This window comes from Coturnix japonica, unplaced genomic scaffold (assembly GCF_054131305.1).
Source record: "Coturnix japonica strain WE unplaced genomic scaffold, WE-NBRP24 Scf048, whole genome shotgun sequence".
Classification (NCBI taxonomy): Eukaryota; Metazoa; Chordata; class Aves; order Galliformes; family Phasianidae; genus Coturnix; species Coturnix japonica.
This window is the reverse complement of record NW_028188951.1, coordinates 1,905,790-1,933,596: the sequence shown is the minus strand read 5'-3', so window position 1 is coordinate 1,933,596 and position 27,807 is coordinate 1,905,790. Positions and strand designations below refer to the sequence as shown.

Sequence of the window (27,807 nt, the reverse complement as noted above, 5' to 3'; positions counted from 1 at the left end):
AATAAGAAAATATAGCACAGACTTTACAAACTGAAATTGGTGATGTATGGAGCAGATAAAATACTGGTCATTATTTTCCTTGAAAAAAATGTAATGAAAATGAAATTTCTATTAACACCAACTTGTTGGCAGGAACTTACACATAAAATGTGTGTTTTTCAGAATTAGGTTTCACTCTCCAGGTTTTCCTTTGTCCAAAAAAAAAAGGCAAAATTTTTATCAGAAGCAAAACACTGTCCATGAATTTCCTGTAATTGGAACAACAATTTTCCACAGCAAAACAGACTGGATTTTATTCTATTTTTTTAAATTTTTTTATTTTTTAAATAAGGCCTAGCTGTGTGGTTTTCTGGCTCCAAACAGTAATTCCAGAGCTGGCTTATGCTAATATCTGGCTAGATGAACAAACCTCAGTTAGATTTAGGTCATATGTTGAATGCTTGTATCCCAAATCATTGCCTTGTGGCTTACGAGACTTACTAATGGTTCACTAGCACAATCTGATCTCTTTGTCAGACTTTTACACAGCTCATTAGATCATGCCATGATCTACATAAAGGACTGACCTCCTTTTCTGGTCAAATAAACAATCATCCACTTGTAATAAGCGCATTTTATATTAGTTACGAACACTGTGAGTTTGTATAGTTATAGCAGGCTGAATATAACCCCCTGAACATAACTCCAATGGCTGCAGTGACATGGCACAGTGATTATGTGATTACAATCATAGAGATCCTATATTTCCATCCTGAGCACAATCTCACCATAGATACTGTAAAAATACATAATGCAAGGTGATCTATGCAAACCCAGAAGCTGCTGGTACAGATTTGGGCAGCCAGTGGCTGCTACAGCTCTAAAGTGACTGTATAAATGCCCTTAAGTTGAACGTGTTGAAGTCAAGAAAAAGATTTAAATACCAATGTACTCTGTGGCAGATATCTATGTCATTGCCTCTCTCTTCTCTAGTCTTTATCTCGTGTGGAGGCTTTCCCAAAATTGAAATACCTCTGGCTATTTAGTTTTTCTTCTTTCCTGGCTTCAAAATAACAGGCCTTGTGCAAAAGCAGTTGCTCTGCCTTTACCAGAGTTATATTTCTATGAACAGGGTCCCCAAGGAAAAGGGCAAGCAACGTATCCTTTTAATTTTAAACTGAAAACTGAGATTCTACTTCATATTTCTAGGTCTCCTTTGCCAAGGAAAAACGTTAGAAAGGCCAGTGGCTTTACAGACCTATGAAATCCACCCTGAGCTGATCTGAAAATAAACAGCATCAAAACTGTATGGTTTTGCTGAAATAAAACCCTGGAGCAATAAAACAAATGACTAACACTTTCTATTGGTCTACGTAGTTCAGTACATGAAACGTACATGTAAGCAACTCAAGATGAATGAGTCATCTTGACTTAATAAAGCTTACAAATACTTGCTAAATATTTGAAAAGTCACATGGCAGGACCCTTCATTGCTTGTTTTGTTAGACTCCTGCTTTGCCAAATCAAAACAGTCAGAAATCATAAAAATAATCCACACAATCTGTCTGAAAATGCAGTTTTCTAGCATTATTGTCCTTAGTTTACAACAGCTAGTCTTTCTTTCTGCCATCAGAATTTTGCAACAGAGAGAGCATGACTTCCTCTTCTCATAAGGTAAGCAAATGTTTTGCGTTTATCAAGTTCCCAGAGTCTAAACGGAGATGGAGAGTCAGCAGACCTCACATGTTTATGTTTCTGTACTGGAAATGAGCCACGGGAAGTTGCATTTAAAAGGCTGCTATGTCTCAGGGTTCAAGGGACACAGTAGATATCAATGTCTTTAACGTAACTGAACATCTGAAGCTCTATTTGCCTTAGTATGAATTGTAAGTGCTCAGAACATCCGTAAACAGGGCTAGAAGCCAGAAACCTACACTTATTCATGAAGCCTATTGCTAGTTTAGGCTGTTTACAACCTTATTTTCCTATAAATTAAAACTAATTACCCATACCTGCCACCTCACCAACCCAAAGCCCATCCTGTCTAGTGCTGCTCCTACATCTGGTTTTCCTTGGACACATTTTCTTTTTTTCATGGAAATTTTGTCTAAGTATAATTTGGACATACGTTTATTTTGTTTTGTTTTTGATTTAGGGCTGGATATCCAGATGTTTGGCAGTCCATCTGGGTTACTGTGCCAGTTAAGCTTCTGGCCACCCTGGAGTATCAGCTCTGTCCATTGCCTATGAGTAGATTAAATCAGTCACAAGTGTGCAGTAAGATAAGTGCTTTGGGGATAGTCAAACCTACTGCTCAGGAGATGTAATTGCTAGTGATAAAGATGGCATATTCAGGATATGGTTGGCTACTGTATATGTGAAAGGCTCTTCCATAAGTGTCAGGCTTACTAAAAATGCCTGAAAATGGAAACGCTCATTTATTGTCTGGAAACAAATAACTGCAACATGACTCTGAAAGACCTGCACAGGTAACAAGAAAAGCTTGTTACTCTAAACAAAAGTAGGGAATGCATTTGGACAGGTGGAAGGACTGAAATTTCATTTGCTCATTTCCTTTCAAGTTACTGGTTCACGTTGAACCTGTTAAGTCACTGAACAGAAATATAGTGATCAGCAGCCAAACAGGCTGCTCCTCTCTTACAACTTTTCTCCATAAATCAGAACTCAGGTGTGTCCCTTTGGCAACAGAGGTAAATAAGTGATTGAATGTCAGTGGAACAAAACAAGTGATAGCAAAGGGTAAAGGCTGTACACTGAGTAGCTGGGGAATTAAATTGACTTAATTGATTGTAGATGGATAAAATTTCTAATGTGACCTGACAGTGGTGTTATATTTGCCATCTAAAAGCTCAGTGTAGATCTAGCTCTCTTTTGCACATGTGCTCAGTGCCTGCAGGAGTCACTACAGCGCTGAAGGGTCTAGCCAGTGTTCTGCAGTTATACATAAACAGGAAGAATTATCATTTGGCTTTTACTGTAAAGTTTGTGCTTATCCCATCAGAATGCCTCATTTGTCTGGCACAAAGGAAGAGATGCAATATTACTGGAAAAAGGAAAGGAGATACTCCTTTTTGGAGATGGCTTCTCTCCAGTTTTGCTCCAGTTCAGCCTCTGTTCCTTGCAACAGCTGTACACAGAACTTCAAGCCAACTGGAAATATGAAAGCCACATTTCTCACTGATTGATCCTCTTTATTATTAATTTTCTTTTTGGAAATGAAACTAATAATAATGTTTATTATTAATTTAATCACCTTTACTCATGTAGATCGTGACTTGCACCACTTGGTGCTGATTGTTTGGCTACCCTCTGCAAATGAAGGCAGCATATATTGCACGGGCAGCCTCATAAAGGTAAAAATCAAGAATACAGATCTATTATTTTGGAGGGATTTGTCTGAGCAGTACTCTGGGCAGAACTGGAGGTGAGAAAGAACACCATCCAAGCACTTATTCAGAGTTCAAATTAAGTTTTCCATTACATCCACTTTCTGCTGGGGTGCTGTCATCAGCTACGTCTGAGTCCTAAAGGAAGCCACTAGTTGTGAGTTGCAAATAACTTCCCACAAGCTGCTTGCTCCCTATGGTGCACATAGAGAAGATACACAAAGTTAATCAATCTGTAATTACAAGATAATGCATCAATAACTGAAATTTTCTAGGTTTAATAACTAGTACATCAGAGCTACATTTTCCTGTGAGGGTATAAGGTCACTTTCACTGCTGTCTGTGACTATTTTGCTCTGCTCCATGTCTTTCAAACACATTTATTTTAAACAGTGACAATCCCACACAGAGCAACATCGTTATTTACATTTAGGCATTAAAGGAAGAAATATAAATTTCTGGGTATTTTGTGCTGGTCAAAAACTGAAAACGAAGGGTGAACACAGGACAGCCATTTCCAAATAGTCTTTGTCCGTGGTGTAACCCCAGAGCCTAGGACCTTGCATTTTTCAGTACACATAGGATATTTTTTGCACAGATGAGATTTTTATTGAGGCATTTCCAACTGTGTTCTTTGGGAGAGATGGCTCGCAGTAGAGAGATCTCTGCTAGTCACACTTACACAAAATAAATTGCATTGGAGGCAATTGTATCTTATACATCTGTGGACAATGAACAGTTTTTGCTGTAATTTTTGGTAAAGAAATGAAAGTTAAGAGTACATGTTAGAAATCCTCCTTGTCTTAATTGGTGGCTGGCTTTCAAGTGAACTTTGCTTATTCCTGAACCCACTGCTGGTGTCTGTGGCACTGTTAACTTCCCAAATCCTTGCCTCAGGCTCTTTAAAAATTCACCCTCCTGTATCTGTGCCTCAGTGTTGCATCTTCTCCTTTTAGTTTTAAAATGTCACAGGTGGGAAGGCAAAGAAAATGGAAACCTGGCAGTTAAGAACTTATACCGCCTCTAAGAAGGAGCTGCTTTAAACAACTGTATGAAAAGAAAACAGCAGGATGCTCTTTTAAAACAGAAGACAATTACTGAACATTTCTTTTAATTAAAATAGGTCTTGGGGAGGAGGGGTAACGAGCATCACTAAAACATCACTAGTTCATTTTTACATGAATTATTATGCATGAAAGTGTAATGTCTGCATGTATTACATGCAAAATTGTGCTTATATATTTATGAGTATTCACAAAATGTCTACAAATGGAAGAGATTTCCTAAACTGTTCATATGGGCATGAATTGCAATTTTATCAACAAGGACAGAAAAAGGCAATGGATTTTATAGATACAGTCTCACTGGGATCAGCTGGAACATGCATAGTGCGCTTTTGGACCAGAAAAACCTACCTCAGCAGTATTTTTGTTTGTCTTCATTGCAATTTATGTCTCCCAAGGAAATGGTACTGACTGTGTGAGGAAAGGGAAAAAAAAGCAAATCTTGGTCCTCCTGGAGAGAAAGGAAAATGTGTTCTTACTGACACAGTTTTTCAACATTTGGAGATACCAATCTATTAACTTTAGCAGTTGTTTTTAGATGATGTAGAGAATATGCAGTCAGTTATTAAGTCATTTGTCTCTTGTAACAGAAGATTAGGAAGGGTTTGATCTTCACTCATGCAAGGGCATTGTCTTTCCTTATAAAAGCATTGCTTTGAACACACAGGAGTTCCTAACCTGGGGTTGGATCACACCCTCACCCTTCACTCTTAAACCCTAGGAAAGTTTTTCTTGTGGACTTTCCCAAACACCATCCAATCAAGAGGGCAGCAGTTGCTGCTGTCCTCTTCTCCCACTATCATCATCATTTCCTCCCTCATGGGTTGATCTGTAGGGCTGGTTCACAAGTTCCAGGAACCCCCTGGGATCCAGAAAGTCGTGGTGCCCCCACAAAAGGTCTTGTTCTCCAGATCCCCTCTAGAACCTTGCTGCTGCTGCTGCTGCTGCTGCCCAGTATATCCTGGCTTAGCAGCTGACTGCTAAGGGCAGCTCCCTGGGTCATTTGGGTCTTTTCTATTTCTATTCTTGAGCTGGAAAGGTAATATAGATCCATGCAGTAAAGGGAAAAGCAAAGCTCCTCTTGGGAATTGCATCTGGGAACTCTTCAGTGACAAAAAGAAGTTATCTAAACAGTTATGAAAAAGCAGTACAACCCCATAGCGAAACAAAATAGAAGGATTTATGAACACAGATTTGGAAATTCTTTTGTATTTTTGTGTCTGCTTTCAAGGAAATTGCTCAGTAATTCATACCAGTGACAATACACTGTGTTTCAAGCACTGAAATTTAGTGGACAAAGCATGGAGATTAAGATTAAAGCAATTAGTTATTTATGAGTGGTGGAATTTTAGCAAATTAGACTCTATTTCCTTCATTGGAATGCTTAATTGGAAAGATGCTTTCCTTTTTGATTGTATCTGCCTTGGTGTCTCCTTCACTTCATAAACAGGGACACATCAAAGATTTTATACTACTGTAAAATAGTATGAATTATATTAATGCACAGTGCTCCTGTATGTCTGGTTTCCTACCATTTCCAGAATATGGAACTTATTTTGATTTCAGAGTATCTTAAAATATTTAGCACCCCTTCCTTTTTAGTAATCTTTGTGTTTGCTGAGCACTGTGTTCCTCCTAATAAAAGAAAATATTCAGACTCTCATTTTACAAGCTTTTAAAAGAACACCAGACTCCAGTGCCTTGGTAAAATCTCTTTTCTACCAAAGCTTTAAAAAAAAGAGTGTAGATAACTTGGGAATGTATGGCATTCTTATTTGCCTTGAAAGCCTTTGATTTGACAGTATTTGCAACCAAGTTTTGTAGGCAGTTCTTCAAGACAAGCAGTAACTGAGTTTGCTTATCTTGGGCTATGCAGCTCCTTGCTGGGAATAACTCTTTACATAGAATCCAAGCTATTTCTTTAGTAAAATGTGCCTTTGCTCCTATTATTTAATTGAACTCAGTAGAGTCAAATGACTGTAAATTTTTTTCCATAGCAGTGGAGTCAATGGTACATTTTAAATTCCACTTTAATGTTTATGTTATGTTTGTGAGCAAGATCTTTAGTTTATTGCCTGAAATGAGGATAGTTTGTCAGTAGAGTATGGTGTTACCTGTAATATCATAATTTCCATTTGTAAATTTCAAATTAATTTAAATCTAATCTAATCATACTTTCCTTATTTCCTTCTTTCCTTCCTGCCTTCCATCCTTCCTGCCTTCCTGCCTGCCTGCCTTCCTTCCTGCTTTCTTTCCCTCCCTCCCTTCCTCCCTTCCTCCTTTCCTCCCTTCCTTCTTCTCTTTGAACAGTTGTGGTTGAAGTAAGCCTCATTAAGGACTGGTTATATCTTTGCAAGTCTCTAAAGTGACCACAGAGGATTCTGAGTCAGGCCCTAGAATGATTCACATTAACTAGAAATATGGTGTTAGGAGAATCACAGCAGAAAATTACCTGGAAGATTCTACAAAACAGCATGACTAAATGGCACTGAATTTCCCATTTTCGATAATCTTTTAAAGCCATTTCTGAAATCCTTGTTTGAACTAAATTGAATAGTTTCAAAAGTTGAGCTTTATCGGTTATTTTCAAAAGGCTTATTCCTACATTTCTTAACTCAGCAAAAATAAAACTATTAACTGATGGCATTTATTTATTTATTACAATTAAATAGGCCTTTTCTTTTTCTTATAACAAATATATATTTGGGAAGGAGGTTTAGAATCAACAAAATGTTTTTTCTTTGCATCAGCAGAAATAACAGATAGATGGAGAAACAGCTTAAATATCAGTTGTGGATCATAAGACCCTTCTCGTGTTAGACTGTGCAGCTGAAGTGTGTGATAGCAGCTTGTTACTCTATAGGGTTTTATTGAAATGCCTATTGAGTAAAACATAATTCATGCTGCTGTTCGCCCTTAAAACAGGAAATAATATACCCATTTAACTTAATCACAATTTATATTACATGTGCATATTTCTAAACAAGTGCTGTAGATGGAGAGTTTGGTAGCAATAATATTTATGAATTACACTTTTAGTTAGCAAAGGAAAATGTGTGACCTCTTACATTTTGTTTGACATTTGAATTTGGTATCCCGTATATGTGACATGGGTGATGGATGCTTATTAACACAGTGTATAAACAGGAAATGCTTCTAAGCTGACCATTTATTAGCGCAGTATGTGCTACAATTTGAATTTCAGTTGCAGTATCCTTCTCTGACGACTGCAGAGCTGAAATATGGGGCAGGTTTCTTTATTCTTTGCTTGCTTCCCTGTGCAGAATGAACATTATAATTTCGTATATGTAAATCAGTCTTCCAAATGAAGCCTGAGTAAGTATATATAGGCTTTCCTACAAATTGTGGAAGAATACAGAGTTCTGTGTAGGATTTGTACAGTTTGTGTTGAATTTTCCTATGCTAAATAAATAGATAAATGCTCCCGTGTTCCCCTTGATGTTCGGATGTACACAATGAGCCATTCCTCTGCTGCTTCATTATGGCAGAAATCCCAGTGATTTCACCAGAGCTCTGTGCTTACCATCTTACCTTTCATAGGACTTCATCGATAGAACAAAGTAACAAAAAGGTTTGAAAAAAAAACCTTTATGACAAACATGTAAAACTTATTTTCGGCAAAAGTTTCAACATTGAATTTCATTGAAGCAGAAGTGAAAAAATCCATGTATTTAGGATGATTCTTCCAACAGGGAACAAGCATTAATGTTTGTAGAAATCAACCCTTCCCCTTCAGTTTCCCTGATGGCTTACTGGAGAAAATGTAGAATAGTACAGAGAATTTGTTACCCGTTCAGGATCACATTTAAAGCCAAACCTCAAGAGAGAGAACACAAAGTGAACACTAAGCTTAGTATTCCAAAGTGTTTAAATAAAAAAAAATTATTTGTATAACCAAAGCACTGGGATGAACTGGTAAAGAAGCTCAAAGGAGAGGTTTTATTTCGAATATTGCTGTTTAAAGAGATTGGCTGCATTGTGCAACGCCAGACAAGGCAGCTCTCCCTTTAAAAAGTTCATAGTGAGCCTCCATCGAGCTATTCTAAGCAGCAGGTATAAAACCATCCTTACTGTTACAATTAATATTAAATAAATTTATTAAATACACATCTTTCCACATTTCGGGACCCAATCACAGGAAGGTTAGCAACCTGGAAATTGAAACTGCCAGATCTTTAATCTAACGTTCTGCTTTTCAGTGGAAAAAACTAACGTCTCTATAGATGGGAGTCAAAGGTTAAATTTAGTTTGTATCAAATTACAAAAATATGCTTTTGGTGAGGTTAGGTTCTCATGCTCAGAGCAATTCGAACTGTAATGAAAGCAAACATTGGAAGAGATAATCCCATTAAAGATGAACTATTCACTTTAACCTCAAATATTTGGTAACTAAAATAAAACCATCCTAGCAGGAGGAGGATGGAGTTCAGCTCTTAGGGGAAACTGGAACTCAATGTTATACCTCAGACTGTGCAAGAAACAAAATAGCTCTCTTGTTTCTAAAAGAAAACCTTATTTGGGGGGAACAAATTAATCCGTGTTCTCCTTCTGAGGTCTACACAAAACAGTGGTGACCCTTTTGATAGGATGTCTTTGGACACTGAGGAGTAAATCATACTTTTCTCCAAACAGCAGCTCTCCCAGTAACAGTGAAACCCACACTGTGCTGTAAGCAAGGAGCAGGGGGAAGAGTGCAGCTCGAGCTGGCCCTGGTTCACGCATGTCATCCCAAAGCAGAGGTCTGTGCCTGCTCTTCCTGCATGCCTTCCAACACCAGCAATGTCAGGATGTCTTTCTTTCACATGGATCCCGTCAGTCATGCATCTGATTTCTGGAAGAGAACTAATCCTGCTAAAATAACTGAATCGAAGCACAGAATAAAATCTCAGACCAAGCTGATTTCTGTTCCCTCAGTCTCTGCCACCAACAAAGAGAGAATACAGTGGGACTTTTTGGACTATTTCTGTGGGGCTTCCGCAAGGTACAGGGATCGGGTTGGAGGTCCTGCTGGTTTAAAACTAATTTTTTTTCTTTTTCTTTTTTTTTTTTTTTTTTTTTTAATACAAGAAGCAAAGCAAGAACTATTTTTAAAGCCCCATTGCTAAAGAATAGAGCTCTTTGATATAATATGACAAAGCTTTTGGCTTTCAAGAAATACTAAAATGCGTCTTAATCCCTGAACTTCTGAAACCCCAATGAAAACTCACCCCTAAATGCAGTCACAGTCAGAGCCTTTCTTCATTCCCAGAGGCCCAGATACAGGTTTCAAGAATTTAGGAAGAGTCTCATATTCTTTCCTTTTACAACTCAAAATAGACCGAAGAGGTTTTTTTTCCTAAGGCTAAAAAAGAAAAAGAAAAAACACAATCATAGACTGATATTTCTTTTCTGTGCCAAGTTTCAGCCTGGAGAAAATTTTATGGCTGAATTCTAATCCCTCCCAAACCCTGGTTTATAACAGAAATGCTGACACAATGATAACTATAGCGTTACAAATGCTGGTGCTATGATATTTATTGCTCCCCAGTGCCAGCACGGGTTAATCCTTATTAAACGCATTCATTTTCTGGCCTTGTGGAGAGCAGATCTGTTAGTGATCCAGCAGGGTATGGGTCCTTGGTAGCGTTAATGGAAGATATCACACAAGACATAGTAAGTGAGGAGTCTTTAAGGGGGCTACTGTAGGTGTTTTTTAGGATTAAGTTGCTTCTCTGGGGGCTTGAGTTCAAATCCAGAGTGTCTATTTCCATGAAGGGTCTTCGGTGTAACAAAATAGCACACATACACAGAATAACTTTGTTCTTCTCAGCTAGAGGAAAAAAATATAAAAGGAAATGTGGAATTATCATGTATTTCCACAGCCAGCAGTGGAACAGATTCCATAGATTAGGAATCACCAATGTCTTCCCCACCTGGACGTCCTAAATCCTCTTCTACATTAAACTGTCCTGTTTGATAGTGTTGGAGAAGTGGAGCAATAACAAGATCCCTGTTAAATATCTGCCAGCTGATCTTTCTATTTACTGGAAAAAAAGTGAAACTTACATTTCAGTTACAATATATATATTTCACATCCCATCCTCTTACACATTTATTTTAGCAAGAAAGGTAATTGAAAATCTCAAAACATTTTCTTTGTGAGCTATGTGGGTTGATTTGTAAACTTTTCCCAGAGACTTGCACACAGACATTATGCTATAATATAAACTGTAAAAATGGGGGGAAAGTTTTAGATTTAGTTTAGAATGGAGGAAGTTATAGTGAGCATTTTAGAATCCTGTTATTGCTCTATATTCTGCAGAACGAGCCTGAAATCACTTGCCAACATCTCGCTCTTAGAAATCAGTCTGCAGACTGTAACCAAGAGGTTTTGTTCCTATGAACTGCATCTCTGGACAAAATAAGTGAGCATATATGCAAAGTTCACATCAAGTTCAGTGAACGATCGTATTTTCCCCACAATAATAAATACTTCTATAATTTATAAATACCTCGAAAGGCTGAGATATGTGGGGGGATGAAGAATCAAAAGTGTCTTGACAGGAGAGAGACAAGGGAATGGGCCAGAGAATGGTCTGCCTACTAAAATTCCTCATCCTTTGATTTGTTTCTTTCAGAACTTGTCCCCAGAGAAAAAGCTGTGCTTTCTAGAGAGGCTTAAAAAATAAAGTGAAATCCTCTGGGCTTGTGAATAGTCATGGAGAACTGAAAAACCTTCAGTTTGAGCACAGAGCCAAAGAGAAATATTTAAGATTTTCTTCTCTTTAACTGAATGGTTGCTGTTTGAAACACAAACAATGAAAAAAGAAAAAGAGCAAAAAGGGAATAAGTCTTTTTGTCAAAGGATTAAAATTGGAAATTTCTTTTCTTCAAGAGATCCTTTGCCTTGCTACATGGAAGAGGACCAGAGCAGCTTTCATTAGAACTACTTAAAACGAAAACAAGAGTGTTCAGGAGAAAAGAAAGCCCTGACGTTAGCATGGGTAAAAATGTGTTTTCATTAAAAAGCCCTTTTTAAAGGGGCTAATATACATTCCCTTGAAATTGGAAGGAACTGGAAATATAAATGAAAATAAAAATAGCTTTATTTATGCTTGAGTTTTCCACAGGATGAAATACAACATTATGACCTTCTCAGACAGAGAGAAAACAGATAAATGCTCATGTGAAGAAAATGGCCACTGGAAAATTCAGAGAAGTGCCTTAACAAAGGATGCAGAAAAGACTTGTTTCCATTTGTCCTTCTGGGATGTACAATTGTTTTATGCTGAATTACTCCAGGGAAGCTGGATAAATTGAACACAGGACTGTGATGTCTTGAGCATCCCCAAAGCCTGATGACTTTCAGTGGGAGCTGGAGTGCTGAGGGCATTGTGGAGCTATTTGGAATCAACAGGATGTAGTGGTGGAAGACAGGGAGGTTCCGATGCTGCCAACCCACCTCTGGTATGTCTGCAGCACCATCCCGAGGAAAGGATGGCTTGGGTAAAGATGGGCACTGTGAAGTTGACTTGAGTTTGGTACTTTGCCAGCAGGGATTTACAAAACTTCTGGCACAGAGAAAGTATTAAAATGAAGAAAGAACAGTATTAAATCCCATTGAAATTTTTGCAGAGCTGCCAAGAGCTTTCGTGGCCTTCTCTGCAGCATGGTGGGGGAGATTCTGAGGTTCATTCCTTACTTATGGGGTTTCTTAGCCTCACTTGGCTGCTATTTTTTTCCCTGCCTTCATCTTGAAGAAGGATTGAGTTCTACCGCCGTAAGAAATGTTTTCTCACCCATTAACCGTTTGACACAGAAATAGATTCCCACAGAAATCAAATGCAGCCTCTTACTATCTGCCCCACCAGCATAGACTGGTCCAGCACTGCTTTATACACCTTTGAAGTCGGCAGCATAAGTGAGCGAGGTCTTTTTATAAGGTTGCATGTGAAATTGTCAGAAGAATGAAACCATTTGCAGATGGTGGAGTGATAAAGATGGTACGGTGTCTCGCTTGTATTTGCCCCTCCTTTCCTTGGGAAGAGAAGAAAAGGAAAAGGGGAGGAGGGGAATAAAAAGCAGTGGAAGGAAACAGAAACTCCAACAAATGAAATTCTTTTGACAACATAGTGTTGAAGGAGTAAGTGAGATTTCTGGCAAAACCACCATGACTCTGAAGACAAGCTGACTGCTGCAGTATTTATTACTTTGCTTTGACGAAACCTCTGACATCAAGGACTTTCTTGGTGACTGATTTTTGTCAGAATAATGCTACAGGAACTGAATGTGACAGATGATTTTTTTGGACACGAAGCCTGTGCATAATGGCATGAGAAAGAGAACATAAAAAAGTCTGCCCTGAAGCTGCTTAATGTGGCCCTGGAGAAAAGAGCTGTTATCACTGCTTACTGATGCAGTCAGCAAGAGGAAAAAATGGATCCTGAAGTCAGACAGTTCAGCATAGGGCAGATTTTCCAAGAGCTGTTCTCCATTATCACAGCCTGGCTGAGGCTGGGATGGCAGGAGGAAATCGGTCTGAGGAATGTATCTCTAGAAAGTAAATAAAAGTTGTCTTTATCGTGTCTGCTCTATCCCCTGTATTGCAATATTGCAACACCATCTGCAACAGCAATAAATATGTTGAGCTTGATGAATATTACTGAGGCTTGTGACAGCTGTTGATGCAGGATGCCATATTGCTCTACTTACCCTTCTGTATACCTGAGTGCAGTGCATGGAGGATAAAATGACACAACACAAGGACTGTGGCTCTCTGCAGAAACACAAAGCTATAAGGAAAAGTATTTCCAAGCAAGCTGCAGTGCATGCTTGTGTGCAGCCAAATTTCCAAGCACTACTCATACTGAATTAATACAGAGCACCTTGAATTATCACGAGGTAGAAAAACTGGTGAACCATTTAAGACATAGTCTGGAGTAGTGCAGGATATCTCCAAAGTAAACAATTGATTTAAATATTAACCACCCTTTTCTCAAGCACATAAGATTTTGAGACAGTAGTTTTGAAGGAGTCTGTGGGGAATCTTTGGCTTAAGGAACATCCCCATTCTGCTTTTCTTCCTATCAAAGATTTCAGCTGAAAACCTGGGACAGAGTTACAGTGCTCTGCAGCAGAAGTGCTATTTTTAAGCCCAGAGGGCAGTGTGGCAACAAGATACCCTAATCTTCCTTGGATAGCTCAGCACATTTCTATGGGCTGTATAAACACACATTCCTGATTTAATAAAACCTCACGCAGTGCAGTTGTGCTTGTTTTCCGTAGCGTTACTGTGAAGTGCATCATTGGTGTTACTATGTTTTGGTCGAAAGCAACGTAAAATCTTCCCAGATGCCAGCCTATGAATTTACTAACATCATATTTTCTTCAGAATTGCTTTATATTGCCAGTATTCTGAGATATAGGCTATATTCAACAGGTTAATCTGCCCAAATGATAATAAAAAAAATAATAGAATTCTTTCTGTTTAGTTACATTTGAGTATAGGAGAATACCTTCCTGCATGGTAAATTGAACTCTTACCAGCAGTACTGCCACTACTGGGCAATGGGTTAATCAGGCTGAGCTGCAGCTCCTTTTCTCCTTCTGGTTACACATGGAAAGAGAAATAAGTAGGCTACTAACTTTCAGAACAGCTGTATATGTGAGGCATTTAGTGAGAATTTATAATCCATCCTTTCTGAAAGAATGTGACAGGATTTCCAAGTACTGAAATGGCAAACGCTTAGAGATGTTGTAAATTAATCCACGTGTGAAACCCCCAACTGTGTTCTCATTGTTCTCTCCCTTCTCTCACGAACATAACTTATTTCTGTTCATTGAATTGCAGTTCAGCCGACAAGACGGGATTTCTCCCTGGATCTTGGTGCGTTGCATACACCTGTCAAGCCGAAGCTTCAAGGGCAGCCTCAGGGGAGCATCTCGCAAAGACGCTCCTGCAATAACAATGAACTCACCATCCATTTGCTGCCTGATTCCTTGAAACGATGAGCGAGTTAAGAACACATTGACCAAACCGCTGCAATTTGCACTTCTCTGGGGAAGGGTATGGTAATGCATGAGTCTGGACTTGCACGTCTTCCTGCACATCTACAAGTGAGGGTAGGTCCCAGTAGAAGTCGAAGAGCATCTGCTCTGTTTGAGGTTCCTCCTGATGGTGTATGGTACAGGATACAAGGGTGCAGGGAGCTCATATGAGGTTACTGTATTCACCTGTGTCCTGAGTAGAACATCGCCCTCTTCCAGAAGTGTGGAGTCATTGAGTCTGCATTTGTACTCCTCCAAATGCTATCTGCCTTGGCAAGAACATGGCCATCAGTTCAGCCATGGGCTAATAAAGCAGATGAAGCATTGCTGTGTGCTTTCCTAACCCTAGCGGGACTTTATTTACTGCCTTTATATGAAATGCTTTGTGTGAGATGGGAGGATTCAGCTGATAGACAAACTGCAAACATGCATCGCTGAGTTCTTTTTATATTTGGGTAGTTGATATTTGTTCTTAATAAGTGAAAAGATTTACTAAAACGGGCCTGATGTGGTAACTTTGGAGGTTTTATTCACCATTTATGCTGATGTATTCCAGACAGTCTGAATAATTAAGCACTTTGGATGTTGAAAGCAGTTTGAACATCGCCTAAACCCCGAGCTGAATTTTGCTGTTTTCTTCAAGGAATGAGGGCATCAGAAACCCAGAGCAAGTCGAGGGCATGCACGGTGGGTGAAGACAGGTAAGACTGAACTTCACCTTTTTATATGAGCTTTTCAAAGGATGATATTGTCAAGCTCTGCAGAGAAATCTGGCTGATAAAGCCATGAGGCAAAGCACAGCTTTGATAAGTAATGTGTTTCACAATTGCATTCCAAGTGCTGCCGTCACTCACTAAGCAAATTCACTGTATTTTATTCTAATGTGTGTTAGACTCCAGGTGCTCACAATTTTCCTCCTGACTCTTATTCTGCTCATGGTTTCACTTTTCTTTAAAGGAGCAGGTTTAAACACTTGCAAACAGAGTTTGCCAACAGGTTTTCATGATGGTCTCTCAGATGGGAAGGGAATCCTGAGGAATTGCAGATGCTCCCAATGAATTAGTGCATGCAGGTAGCACTGGCAGAAGCTGAGTTCTGGAAGGACAGCATGTCTGGTGAGAAGAGCTTTCCACTAAAGCACTGATGGGCTGAGAAACAGTCAAAAGGAGTGCCAGGAATTATTCCTGAGCATGAAGAATGGCCAGAACTGCCATGAATGTAGGATACTTACTTTGTAAAACAGGCAGGCTCAGTTCTACCTCTCAATGTGTGCTGTGTAAATCTGTGTGCTTTGCAGAAAGCAGAGATGTCACTGCGTCATGTTCATGTCCTGGCTGATTTTCTTAAGTGAGTATTTTCTGAGATGACAGAGGTGTGAGAGGCTGGATATCAGCAGGGAGCTTATCATCCAGCATTGCTGGCTTTCTTCTTCATGTCCACCTGCTTTAACATGATATGCCCAATTAATTGCCTGATTAAAGGTAATCTTGCTATATAACTTTTGCTGTAATAGTTACAAGGATGTTATATTAGTGTGAATGGGAGGAAAAAATTGCAAGTGCACAAAATCATGTGATGGCTGAGCCTTGAACCTCCTTTTTTGACTCAGTGTGGTTACTCATTTATTTTATTTACATTGGAAGTAATACTGTAAATGCTCATCTCTCTGCCTATACAGGAGCTTGGGTATGTTTCTTGTTATGCTCTTTGACTGATGAAGTGATGTTACTCCTCAACATCACACCTAACTGTTGTCCTCAGAACAGACAGCATAAATAGCACTGACACTCCAGTTCATCCAGCTTGTACTGAAGCCATGATCAAAAACCGACATTCTCCCAGCAACCTAAAGGTGCTTGGATTCACTTAGTTATTTTTACTGCAGCCATTTGCATCTTTTACTAGTAAGCAGGTGAAGACCTAAACTCCTGGGAGATATCGCAGCTGCAGAACCAAGGCTTGGATGATGACTGAAATCCTTGTACCTCTTTAAAGAAGTGACAAGTAACAGAGTGCAGAAATGTGAGTTGGAGCATTACTTGGAGTCATGGATGAATCCACTCCAGTTTACTGCACCATGGACAAGCGATGCAGTCTGATGTAACAGACACTTCCAAAAGTGCTGGTAGTGGCATCTCTCATTTTTATTTTATTGACTACAGAGATCAGCAAGTCTGAAGTGTGCCAGACTGAAGCTACCCAAATCTATCTGTTATCTGTAGAATGGTGTTTGCTAGGATGACTGCAGGAAGTTCCACTTGCGGTATCTTCTTGTATTACATGGCTAGTGATCAAAGCATGATTTCAAAACTGAGTTTAACATCTTTATTTCCATAGTTACCAGAAGTATGAACTGCATGAGGTGCGAGAGGGAAGCCCCAGGAAATAATTCCTTACACCAGATACATGGACCTATCTGTCTATTTCGGTTAATACATTTGTGAGTGGCTCAAAACAGCTTGGCTACAAAGAGCTGACTGTGAGACAGAAAACACTTACAGGTCTTTTGCTTTATTTCTATTTTTCTCACTCGAGTAGTCAGTCACCTTTGAGACTAAGACCTGGAAAATTTCTGCTAGGGAAATGCTGCCAATTCTAGGTCTGGAATCTCATTTCTGTTGCACACACTGTTCTGCCTGTTCAGAGTTAGGTGCTTGCTTGTGCTGCCCCACAGCTGAATACTAGCCAGGAAAGCCGAGATCCAAATGCCTGTTTGGATTACACACCATTATTGCCATTACTGTGCAGCACACAGGGATGCTGAGACTCCCCACTTGCAGTCTTGGGGGCAAGTACAGCTCATGTAATTTTAAGCTCCCATGCCCAGAGTTCTCAATTGGCAACGTAGTGTCACAGAGTGTGGTGGAAAACATGCTGCCATTGTTAGAACCACTGTGTTCAGGTGCATAAGGACTCCTTCTAGGCACTAAGCACATTATTGGGGGCTGAATCTAGTTGTTATCCTTGAATCTTCCTCCCACCTTCTCTTGTCAGCACTGAAAATTTTTGTTAGTTTTGCTTGCTTACCACATTACTTCATTCCATATAATTTCTTCAAAATAAGTCATTCTAATTAGAAGATCTAATTCATACCCATCCCCTAGATGAAACCTCTCAAAGGAGAAGTAAATGATACAACTATATCAAAGTCAGTCAGCCTCTTCTCTCTGCTCAGGTTGTAGCTATTCCTGCAATCAATTTATTGCATTAGGATCAATTGGTTAGAACCAGATGAAGCAATTCTGCAACCACACTCAGCTGAAAGATACATTCGAGCCAGTCAGGAATATTTTCAATTTTCAAGATAAGTATTCCTTTGAGGGGCTGTAACTCCAAATCCTGCAAGCAGTTGGGCAGCAGCCAAAAATGCCAAGTCAGAGGAAAATAATTGTTTTCAAATGGTGACAAACCTGCAAGGTCAGCAGAGAACAGAGTTACTGTGTTGCTGAATGCAGATAGCCATGTAACTCAGGTCTGCGAGTCCTGTACACTAAACAGAGCCTATCATCTCCACAGGGTGTTCAGAGGCCACAGATGCAGAAAGAAGCTCATAGGCACTGCTTTAACTCACAGGACTTCAGAAATGATACTGAAAGAGAATCTAGAGGCATTGGGTTTAGACAGAGTGTGCCCTGTCAGTGCTCTGGGCTGTTCTATGCTTGTTTCCCAGAGGTGAAGAAATGACAAGTTCAGTAATTTTAAAGTTTTTTGCAATGAAAATAATTTGACAACTTGGTCTGGAGATTTTTTGTACTGTTATGAATCATTGTTTGAAACTGTCCAGGGTAATAGAATAATTATAACTTAACCATGTCTAGGGATGAATGATACTTGAAATGGAGGCTGGGAACTTGCCACTGGTGTTGGTCTGCACTCTGCTTTACTCTGGACTGATGCCTGCACAAACTGGGAACACACTGCAAGGAGTGCTGATGCTTTGGGAACGCCATTGCTCTCAAAACTGCAGTTGCAAGTCATGTGGAATCAGCTTGAGGGAGCCTGCCGATTGCTTTCTAAGGATATCTACATGCAAAAAAACAAGCCTGGTGTTATAAATCAGCATAGATCTGCTGACTGCAGCATAGCTGCGTCCGTCTACTCCAGCTGAGAATCTGGACTAAAGTATTTAGGAAACACAGAGGGCTGAAAACTACCAGAACACCTTTAAAGCTAATGTGCCAGCAAGCAGGAGAGGCATTTGGCTGCATGGAGTAAACTTCTTATGTCTTTGGTAGTTAAGGCAGAAAAGTGAACTTTAGATTCTCACCGTTTTATTGCATCTGTTAAAGCAGTATTGGCTTTCAACAATGAAATGAGCATTCAGGGCAAGTGTCTCTGCAGAATTTCGGGCACTCCACGAGAGGATAAAATTTCAATTGCAGAAACAAGAGAAAGTCCCAGACACAAATGCACCACGTATTACATTTAAGGAAAGACAGTGAAGCGGGCAGGTTATACCGTGGGAATAGGCAGCAGCTGGCAGCTGACCCCGGTGTTATGACAAAGTCACTGACAAGGCCACAAAAAATTAAGATTATTAGTAAGTAAAGTCAGCCTGCCTTCCAGAAATCCAGCATGGCCGGGCTGAGGGCTAGCAGCCGGGAAGCACTAAGATCTGGGCTCCGGGCCGGGTCCCTTGTTCCCAGGCAGACGCAGTTGGCAACAGCCTGTATGGCTCTCTGGTGGCCCCTTGGGCCAGAAGGAGAAGGTATATTGGCAGCAATGCAGGGGAATAGCAGCCAGCTCTGCTAGCCAAAAATCAAGTTGCAGGGAGAAAAAGGCGAAAGCAGGCCCCTTCAGTGTAGCACAGGCATCAGGCTTTCAAGGAGATGCAGTGGAGAAGCACAGACCAGGTGGGACTCACCAGTCATAGGGCTGCCTGTCCCTCATTGAGCAGTCCCAGGGGCCAGGTGCTGCAGGGCCAGCACTGCTGGCTGGAGCGTAGCAGAGCCCCAGGGCTCACACTGCCTTGCCCACAACCACATGTGGCTGTGACTCACTCTCTCACCTGGCCAGAGCTCTGCTGGGGTGAAGCGTGGAGATTTCCTGGAGACATCTGTGCTTCAGAGGCTCCGGGGTCTGGAACAGGCTGAGTCTCTGGTTTCCCCATGCACAGGGCTCTTGATATGCATCTTTGCTCTTTCCACTGCTGTTCTGGACAGGCCTCCCGCTCATCCTTTCACTTCATTAAAAGGGCCTCAGCCCCTCCTCCAGCATCTTAAAAAACAGTGCTTGGAAAGGCAGCGGTGCATAAATGACAGGCAGAACTGGAGCAACTACCGCATCCTTTTTCTTAAAGCCCCTGCAATTGCCTTCTTTCTAGGTGGGAATCCCTCTCAGTGATTATCTGGCTCTTCTGATTTTCATCAGCTGGAGAGTTGCATCTCTGAGATTATCCTCTCAGCACCCTTGCCTACTCCTTAATGTCACAGGCTTTGGCCACTTAGTCCAGTTATAGCGTCTCAATTCCAGTCTCAGCCTCCTGCAAGACTCACTCACAAATAAAGTGGAGTGGGAGTTTCCATGTTCAAGTGCTTTCCTCCAGCCCTCGGGGAAAGGTCCCGAACACAGTTTCTTCCGCTTGGATGGAAAGAGGAATTCCTGTTAGAGCCTCCATGAAATTACAGTCTTCTTTTCTTATGAAATGTAAAACAAAGTAAATATTACCTTGGAGTCTCTTTTTCGTGCTGCAATAAAATGAGACACTTCCTTGGAAACAAGTTTTAAGACACAGCTCTTGTAATGTTCACGTTTATTGGAGTGGAGCTCACAGCTGACCTGAGGTCTGGAGGACTTGGAAGCAATAGTCGATGTGAACTTCCAATTCTTTCCCTCCTCAGCACGAGGTGCAAAACTCATCTGTTTCTCAGAGAGGCTTCCCCACCCTTCGCAAGCTTGTGCGCTCATATATCTCTCATGGTACATAAAGAATGACATATTGCAGCGAATCTGCTGAGAATAGCTTGTAAAATACATCATGATATGAATCAGCCTCATTAGAAGTCTCTCTCATGATTTAATACAGGCACGGTGCTTACAGGAGTGGAAACCAGTGAGTTGGGTTTTTTCCCCTCTCGCTGGTGTGTTGTGCTCAGCCAAATGTTGAAACAGGAAAAAAAATGAGTTCTGTGAACTCGGGGCCAGAGGTAGAAAGCAAATACTGCATTACCAATATGCCTCTCTGGCATAATTAAGGTGTTGGGTGTTTCCCTGGATATATGACTTTCCAGTTTTGTTAATAAAATATTATTTTGCTCTTCTAAACAGCACAAAGCTGCATTCTTCGCATACTCCAAATCCCCCTGACTCAGGACCCTCTCACACCTCACATTCAGCATCCTGAGCTATTCCAGGCTTTTCTCCCACAGCTGCTGCTGTGTTTATGAAGGGGATTATATGACACGGTGCCTGTGATAGCAGGAGACAAGGCGCAGTGGCCCAAGAGGCCTCTCTCAGTCCTATTTTATGTAAGGACTGGCGTACCAGGTGCCACAAATGCATGACTCAGACCCTGCTCAAACTGCTTGAGTGCTGGTGCAAGCACTTGGAAATGAAATCAGTGATGTTAGTGTTTTACTTTAGACAAGACTACAGCAGATGCAATCCAAACGACACGCCACAAATAGCAACAGCTCTGGGCTAGTGGCCATGTTGTGTAGGACTCATAGTAGGAAAGGAAGATCTCTTCTCCAAGGCAATGAAATGACTTCTTCCCTCTCCACTTCTTACCGTTTCTCTCTTGTCACTTCACTATCAGAGTATGTAACAGTTCTTGCTGTTATTTCTAGTAAACAACAGCACATTCTGGCTTATAATCCTCTGGCTGTACTATTTTCAAACACATGGGTCTTTAATCAAATGTGCTAAGTGCAATTACTCAGCTGTCCTCCATTATTTTGGTCTCCTTGTGCTCCCAGCCCCATTACCCATGATCACTGCCTGGTTTGCCACCACTGAGCCTTATTTGCTGAGCACTGTGTTATATTTCTATCTCTCACCCAAGACCTTGGGCCATGGACTCTAATGGTCTTGTCACAATCAAGGCTAGGGCATCACAACTTTGCAGGCAAACTGTATTCGGTTTGTGCTTTCTTCCTTGTAAGATGAAGTATATGCAAATCCCCACATACTCCTGTTCTACTGCAACTCAGTCAGATAATAGCACTTTAGGGCAAAGAACAAGCAAAATTCCAGTTTATTTCTAGCCTTGATCATTGGTACCCAAATATTTTCCTTATTTACCATGACTTGGGTGAATTCATTTTAACAGCAATTCTCATAACTTTTGTATTACTGCTGGCTTTGCCTCTGGCAGAAGAAGCTTTACTTTTATCACTTACTGTCTATCAAATGCTATTTTATAAGACCTGCTGTGCTTCAGTTGTGGCTTGTGCCTTGGGACTGGAAATCCCTTGTGATGCCAAACTTTCCTGCTGCCTCTTGAATTTGACAACAAGGATCTGGTTCCTGAAGCTGAGACTTCACAGATGTGGTCTGACTGACTTCCTATCAGTGCACTAAGAACTGAGCACACAGCAACAGCTAAACACCCATTTCAAACTTCAGACTTCTCAAACTGGAACAACTGTTGCAGTTGGAAGTTGTTTTGTTAACTTCTTTGGCTAATTGATAACATCTGCATCTCACCACCCTTCCTTGTGTCTCAAGCTACTTCCACATAGATCAGATAGATAACACTGTGGCAGATCTCAGTTTCAGTATTAGTGATAGATATTGTTACATTTTCAGCAAATAGTGTTAAAACCTGGGGGTGGGGGTTGGGGGGTGTCTTCTAATAATACTTCCTTTATAAAAGGTTTCTTTCACACAGTCACAGAAACAAGTCCAGAGACACTCATAAAACCTCACGGTATTCATTTGGTGTTTCCCTTATGGTCATGGTCAGATAAAAGAACTTTTGTAATATCTCACGTTATTTTTCTCTGCTTCCTCCCTACCACACCATCTAAATGTGAAAGTTACTTTTGGCCTTTAAAATTTTGCAACTTGCTTTTATTTTCCACTATTTTTCATTATCCTTGTATTACCATAGATGAATGAGGAACCGATGCATGTGATATTTTAGTAAATAAAATCCTCGTATTCAAGATCATTCTTGAAGTCTGGTAATACACAGTGACACCATATAGGTCTCAAGGAGACATTATAGTTGTAATGGAAATATCATATATCTCATATCCCAGGTCTGATATATCAGCTCAGCCATAAAAAGAAACAGGATATTTGCAACTATATTTTAACAGGGATTTTGCTGTTACCATGAGAACGTGGATTACTTAGAAACTTTGGTGAGAAAACTCTTTAATGGTTTCATCAGTGTCCAACCCAAGGAGATTCCAGTTCTTTCACTGCTATCAGAACAGCCATTAATGCAGTGAAAATCAGAAACGTGTGAGTATTTCTTGAGTGTCTCACTGTACATCCCAGACTGAAGGAAGTCCCAGTGCAGGTCAGATGGTCCCTTCTATCACAATTCCCAAGGTCAGATCTGGGCTATGCCTAGAGACACACATCCACTAAGAGTTCTCTATTGCTTGATGTCTTTCCAGTTGGTGTTGGGGAGACATTCTCTCCTTCACCACCTTGTTGCTGTTGGGGTGGTTAGTGCTGTTACTGAGCAGGGTCCAGAGTTGCCTTCAGGCCCTGTGATGTGCAGAGAATGGATGTAAGCCAAGACTTTAGACTTGAAGCTGCTCAGCCAGCCAGGAGAGCCTCATGAATTTTCTTGTAAGAGGAATTTCTTCGGATTCAGGGAGACTAGTTACATAATCCTTTGAAAACAACATTTGAAACAGGATAGGGCCGTCTCTTTTATAAAGTCCCCAGAAGATCCTGCAAGATGCCATGTGAACTATTATTAAGCGATTCTTTCAATTTGTGCCCTTTCAAATCATTGATGTCTACAAAAGAAGTACAGATAAAATCCCAAATACAAATTTCTCATGGCTTCACCTAATGCAAACTCACCACATTTGGTCTTAATCTGAATATCTGGGATGAGTTCTGCAGGGCTCTAATAAAATAAATATTTTCCTGTAGTGAGGATGGCTCAGCAAAAGGTTCAATGTCAGGTCAGTGCAGGGAGCACTGCAACTGTGTTTTGTTAGACATGGAGCATATCCTCATCTTGGCTGTCAAAGCTCCATAGAGGCTGATGGAGTGGATGGAATTTAAGTCAAGCACCTCTTGCTTATTTTAGGCACTGGATTCTATCACCATTGGAGGAACGTTAGGTGATGGTTACAGCCCTACATTTTGACTTGGCCCCAGTAAATAAGTGTGAGCTACTTAACAATTAGTGATATCATGAGAGTTTTTTAATAGGTCTTTTCAAACAAACCTGTTCTGCCATTTAAATGCAGGAACAAAAGGAAATATAACGTACAGATGTGTTATCAAAATGAAGGCAGAGATGTTTGGGAAGGAAACGTGTCTCTTTGCTACAGTATGTGGTGGGGGTAGAACATGTAGTGACTAAACACATTGTGGTATTACATGACCGGGATCATTAATACGAGCACCTGAATAATTCACTAAGGTTAGCAGTTTTCCATTTTTAGGTGATTATGTTGCCTGTCTGTGTGCTACAGATGAGAGGAAAAGCCCAGTTCACTTTCAAAATGTATTATTAAAGGGAATATTACTGTACCAGAACTTCATCATCCAGCTGTTTAACTGTAGATGCCTTTCTTATAACAAGGTGATGTTGCAACTATATCAGCAGAGTTCCCCTTTAAGTCAGCAGGAACTGACTGTTGAATCTGAGTTGTAGAACTGTTTTTAAGTGGTCATTCCTTGGATAAAAGTGATCTAAGGTATAGCTTTTCTAAATATCGATGCTTTCCTGGTGTAAGAAATAATCCCCTCTTAACTCTATTTTACTAGATATAGTTTTTCTTGTTTCTAGGCTCATAAGGATCCATAAAAAGAGCTCAGATATTTGACTGAACTCATTAAGAGGATTGTGGACTGAGCTAGAAATGCACACAGAATTTCTGGATCCAGGTCTTGTATCTCTGACTAGTGACATGCATTATTTGTGGATGTGAATCACTCTTTGGAAAGGTCAGTCTTAAGCACCCCAGACTATCTCAGCTCAAAGCAGTGACATTAGGTGCACCCTTGCAGGCCTAAGTTAGCAAGAAAACCACTTCATAGTGGAAGTGGGTGACACTGTACACCTGGGCCCAGAAGTTTTACCACCCATTGAAGTTCATCAAGTGCACAGGAAGTGATTTTATACCTCTGGGTAGAATCCAGCTCTCCTTATCCAATTAAATGCTGGTTTACTGAGTTCCCATAAAGGTAGAGATGTCTCTCTTGGTTGAACTTAGTACAGACATCTTTGTCTGTGATGTGTATTCAAGAGTGGGCCTCTTAAGGAAAGGCTGAGCCAACTTCGTATGGTTTGCTCCATAGCTGTCAGTAGGGTGGTTGATGGGTCCTGTCCTTGCAGAAGCAGTGGCTGCTCAGTGAAAGTATTCCTTTATGGCCACTGCCATTCACCCTTTCATTTTGGAGCAGCACTAATCTTTCTCCTTTTAGGGTGTGTCGGTACATTTACAGACTATGATAAGTTGCCTTGCATTGCAGGATTTACAACTGTATGTATATTTTTTGATTTTGGGACATATATAGATCATGTTAAAAACCAGAAGTCCATTGTTCAATCAATCAAGTTAATCCTGGTGCTCCTTGATAACTATAGCTATCGCATTTCAGAGTGATTTTACTGGATATTACTGGGATTACTTGTAGTAGCCACTCAGTCTAGACAGGGGTTTCTATTACAGTGAACACAGACAAAAGGGTAAGAAATATTAATGCCCACCATCCATTACCATGCACAAACTGCATATCAGAGAGTGGATCCTGTTCGCTTGGCCAGGGTTCTCCCTCCCTTTTGTTTCTCTCTCAGGAGGGTACTGCCTTTTCTTAATTAAAGAGAAGCAGGTTGTCTGAACAAAGAAAGAAACAGGGAAATAGCTGCTTGGAAGTGTTGCCATTTAGAGTTAAGGGGGGACAGAGATCTTTTGATGAACTGTACCAGTATGGACAGATTTTGGCCTTAGAGTTGTGTTTAGGATGGCTTGTTTGTTATGGCCTTTCTGCAAGATGTGAGCAGGATCCTCATCATCTTTCTGAAATGAGCAGCTTAGAAAGTTGGAGGATCTTTGAGAATCCTCTCATTGTGAGAAATATGGTGAAACTCAGAACTGTCAGCAGAGACAGGTGAAATTGTGCTACCTGTCAGTTCTTAAACAAAGCCACTTAGAATGAGAAGCATTGCAGGGATGCTGCTCCTTGGGCAAATCTGGTGTGGCAGTGCCATGTAGTTCCCACCATCCCTAGCAGATAACTCTTCACTAGTTAGTTAGGACATATCTGCCCTAAATATATTAGGATAGTTGGTGGATTAAAATTAGGCAGAGTTAAGAAGGCAATGATGGAGGTAATTAAGTTTCGAAGCAATTTGAATTCTCATTTTATGTTACTCCACGTGTTCAAACCCATAATTCGTGGACAAACATTGTATTTACTGCTTGTGTCCGAGTTCATTTGGGGTATGGCATATTTCAGGTTGTTGTCAAATTGCCTATCAAAACTGAAGCTCCAGCAATTAGGCTCTTCATACAGTTCTGGGTATGATAATAAGTGATTGCATAGTCTGTGTTGGAGCAGGGCAGTGCAGCTGGATTCTAGCAAATTTTAGGCTTAACAGTGGTATTTAATTAGCTATCTGGATGGGAGATCCTGATTAGCAGTTCATGAAAGTCAAGAAGTAGATGTTTAACTGAAAATCCATAGCAGCATTCATCTCAGCTATTCTCTTGGCAAAACTCTTGCTTTAACATTGACTTTCAATAAAGATCTGCCATCTTCAACTTCTGTTTTACATGGGAAAAAAAAAAAAAGCTTTTAAAGTTCTAGATTTAGGAGTTTTTACAGAGCTTAATAAAAATTCACTTTTGGGGCAAAGCGCAGTTGACAGCTGTGCTGGTACTGATGGTTTCTATTTAAAAACACGTTCCTCTCATATGCTGCATCTTGCAGCTGCTGAGTCTTCTGTCTTGCTTCCTCTATGTTTCTCTTGCCATTTCCAGGCATCAGAGATAGGAGCTAAGCACCCTCAGCAGCACCAATAGAGAGAAGCTGCATTTCCTTTCTCTATCCCTTGACTCAGCTCTTTGTATCAATGTGGGAAAGATATACACAAGCAGCAGAGATGGGACAGAGGCTTCTTCTGAAATTGCATCTTTTCTTGAGCAGTAAGGTCTAACAGAAACAGTACTATGGGACTCCTGCTACAGGGGTGCACCTGTATGTGTCCAAACAGAGATGAGATTCTAACACCTGCCGTGAAGCCTTCATGCTCCATTGGCTTTGGGCTGACACTGAAAGGACAGGTAGGCAACAGCAAACTAGTAACCAGAATGAGATGTACTATTCTGGGAGAATAACATAGGGAAAAATGACACATAGGAATTTTCTGAGGAGAACCTCTGTCTGGGGGGTTTGGGATCTGGCTCATGCTGCTGCTGGGTTTCTGGATGTCCCTTGCTTCCAGAAAGTGCTTAGCAATGTGAAGAAAAAGCAATCAAATGCTAATCTCTTGCCTAACTGGTAGCTGTATCTCTTTACCAGCTTAGCACTTCTGGGCCATATATCCATGTAAGAACCCCAGTTGTACTTCTTTTTATGTGTATTGACTTAGTAGAGTGCAAACATGTTAAAAACTTCACTTTCTCTTTTATACGAGTCTATAAAAAAGCTCTTAAAATGGAGTCATAGGGTTTCAATGAGACAAATGAATGATCAACCGAGACCCAACAGTCCTTTCTGATGGATTAGGTGCTTTACTAGGTGAGAAATCTGAAGATGCTGATCAGCCTTGGGAGTTTCCATGCCTCCAGCACTATGTAGTGACAGCAAATAGTGTGATGTCTCCAAGCTCTAATGGAATAGGATGCAGTAATAGGCATCACTCATGATACTTGATTCCTATTAAAACGATGTTTTCAGAAGTCTCCAGGCAGCAGAGATTTCATATGCATTTATGGGAATTTTAGTAGAGCTGGACATACACACTCAAGCTTGGAAATCATTCTAACAGCTATTTAGACAGTCATGGGCAGAAATAGCAGTAAACACGTGCACGAGTAGACCAGTGTGTGTTTTCAGTGTCTGCCTTTAGGAGAAATAACACATTAACATATTCTCTGCATTTTGCAAATGCACTGCAATTCTGCAACTCCATAAACTTGACTTTATATGTTCTTATGTTATGA

At 40.4% G+C, this 27,807-nt stretch overlaps 1 long non-coding RNA gene across 2 annotated transcripts; it reads right to left on the bottom strand.

Annotated features, from left to right (window-relative positions):
* Positions 1-4,797: 4,797 nt before the first annotated feature.
* LOC146752275 (uncharacterized) lies at positions 4,798-19,973 on the bottom strand. 2 transcript variants are annotated; one of them, XR_014940720.1, is made up of 3 exons: positions 19,506-19,973; positions 9,679-9,812; positions 4,798-4,901 (listed from the first exon to the last, which is right to left on the bottom strand). It is a non-coding gene; the product is annotated as an uncharacterized LOC146752275 (long non-coding RNA). The 2 variants fall into 2 exon arrangements; XR_014940719.1 differs by lacking the exon at positions 4,798-4,901 and adding an exon at positions 7,076-9,302.
* Between the last annotated feature and the right edge of the window lie 7,834 nt (positions 19,974-27,807).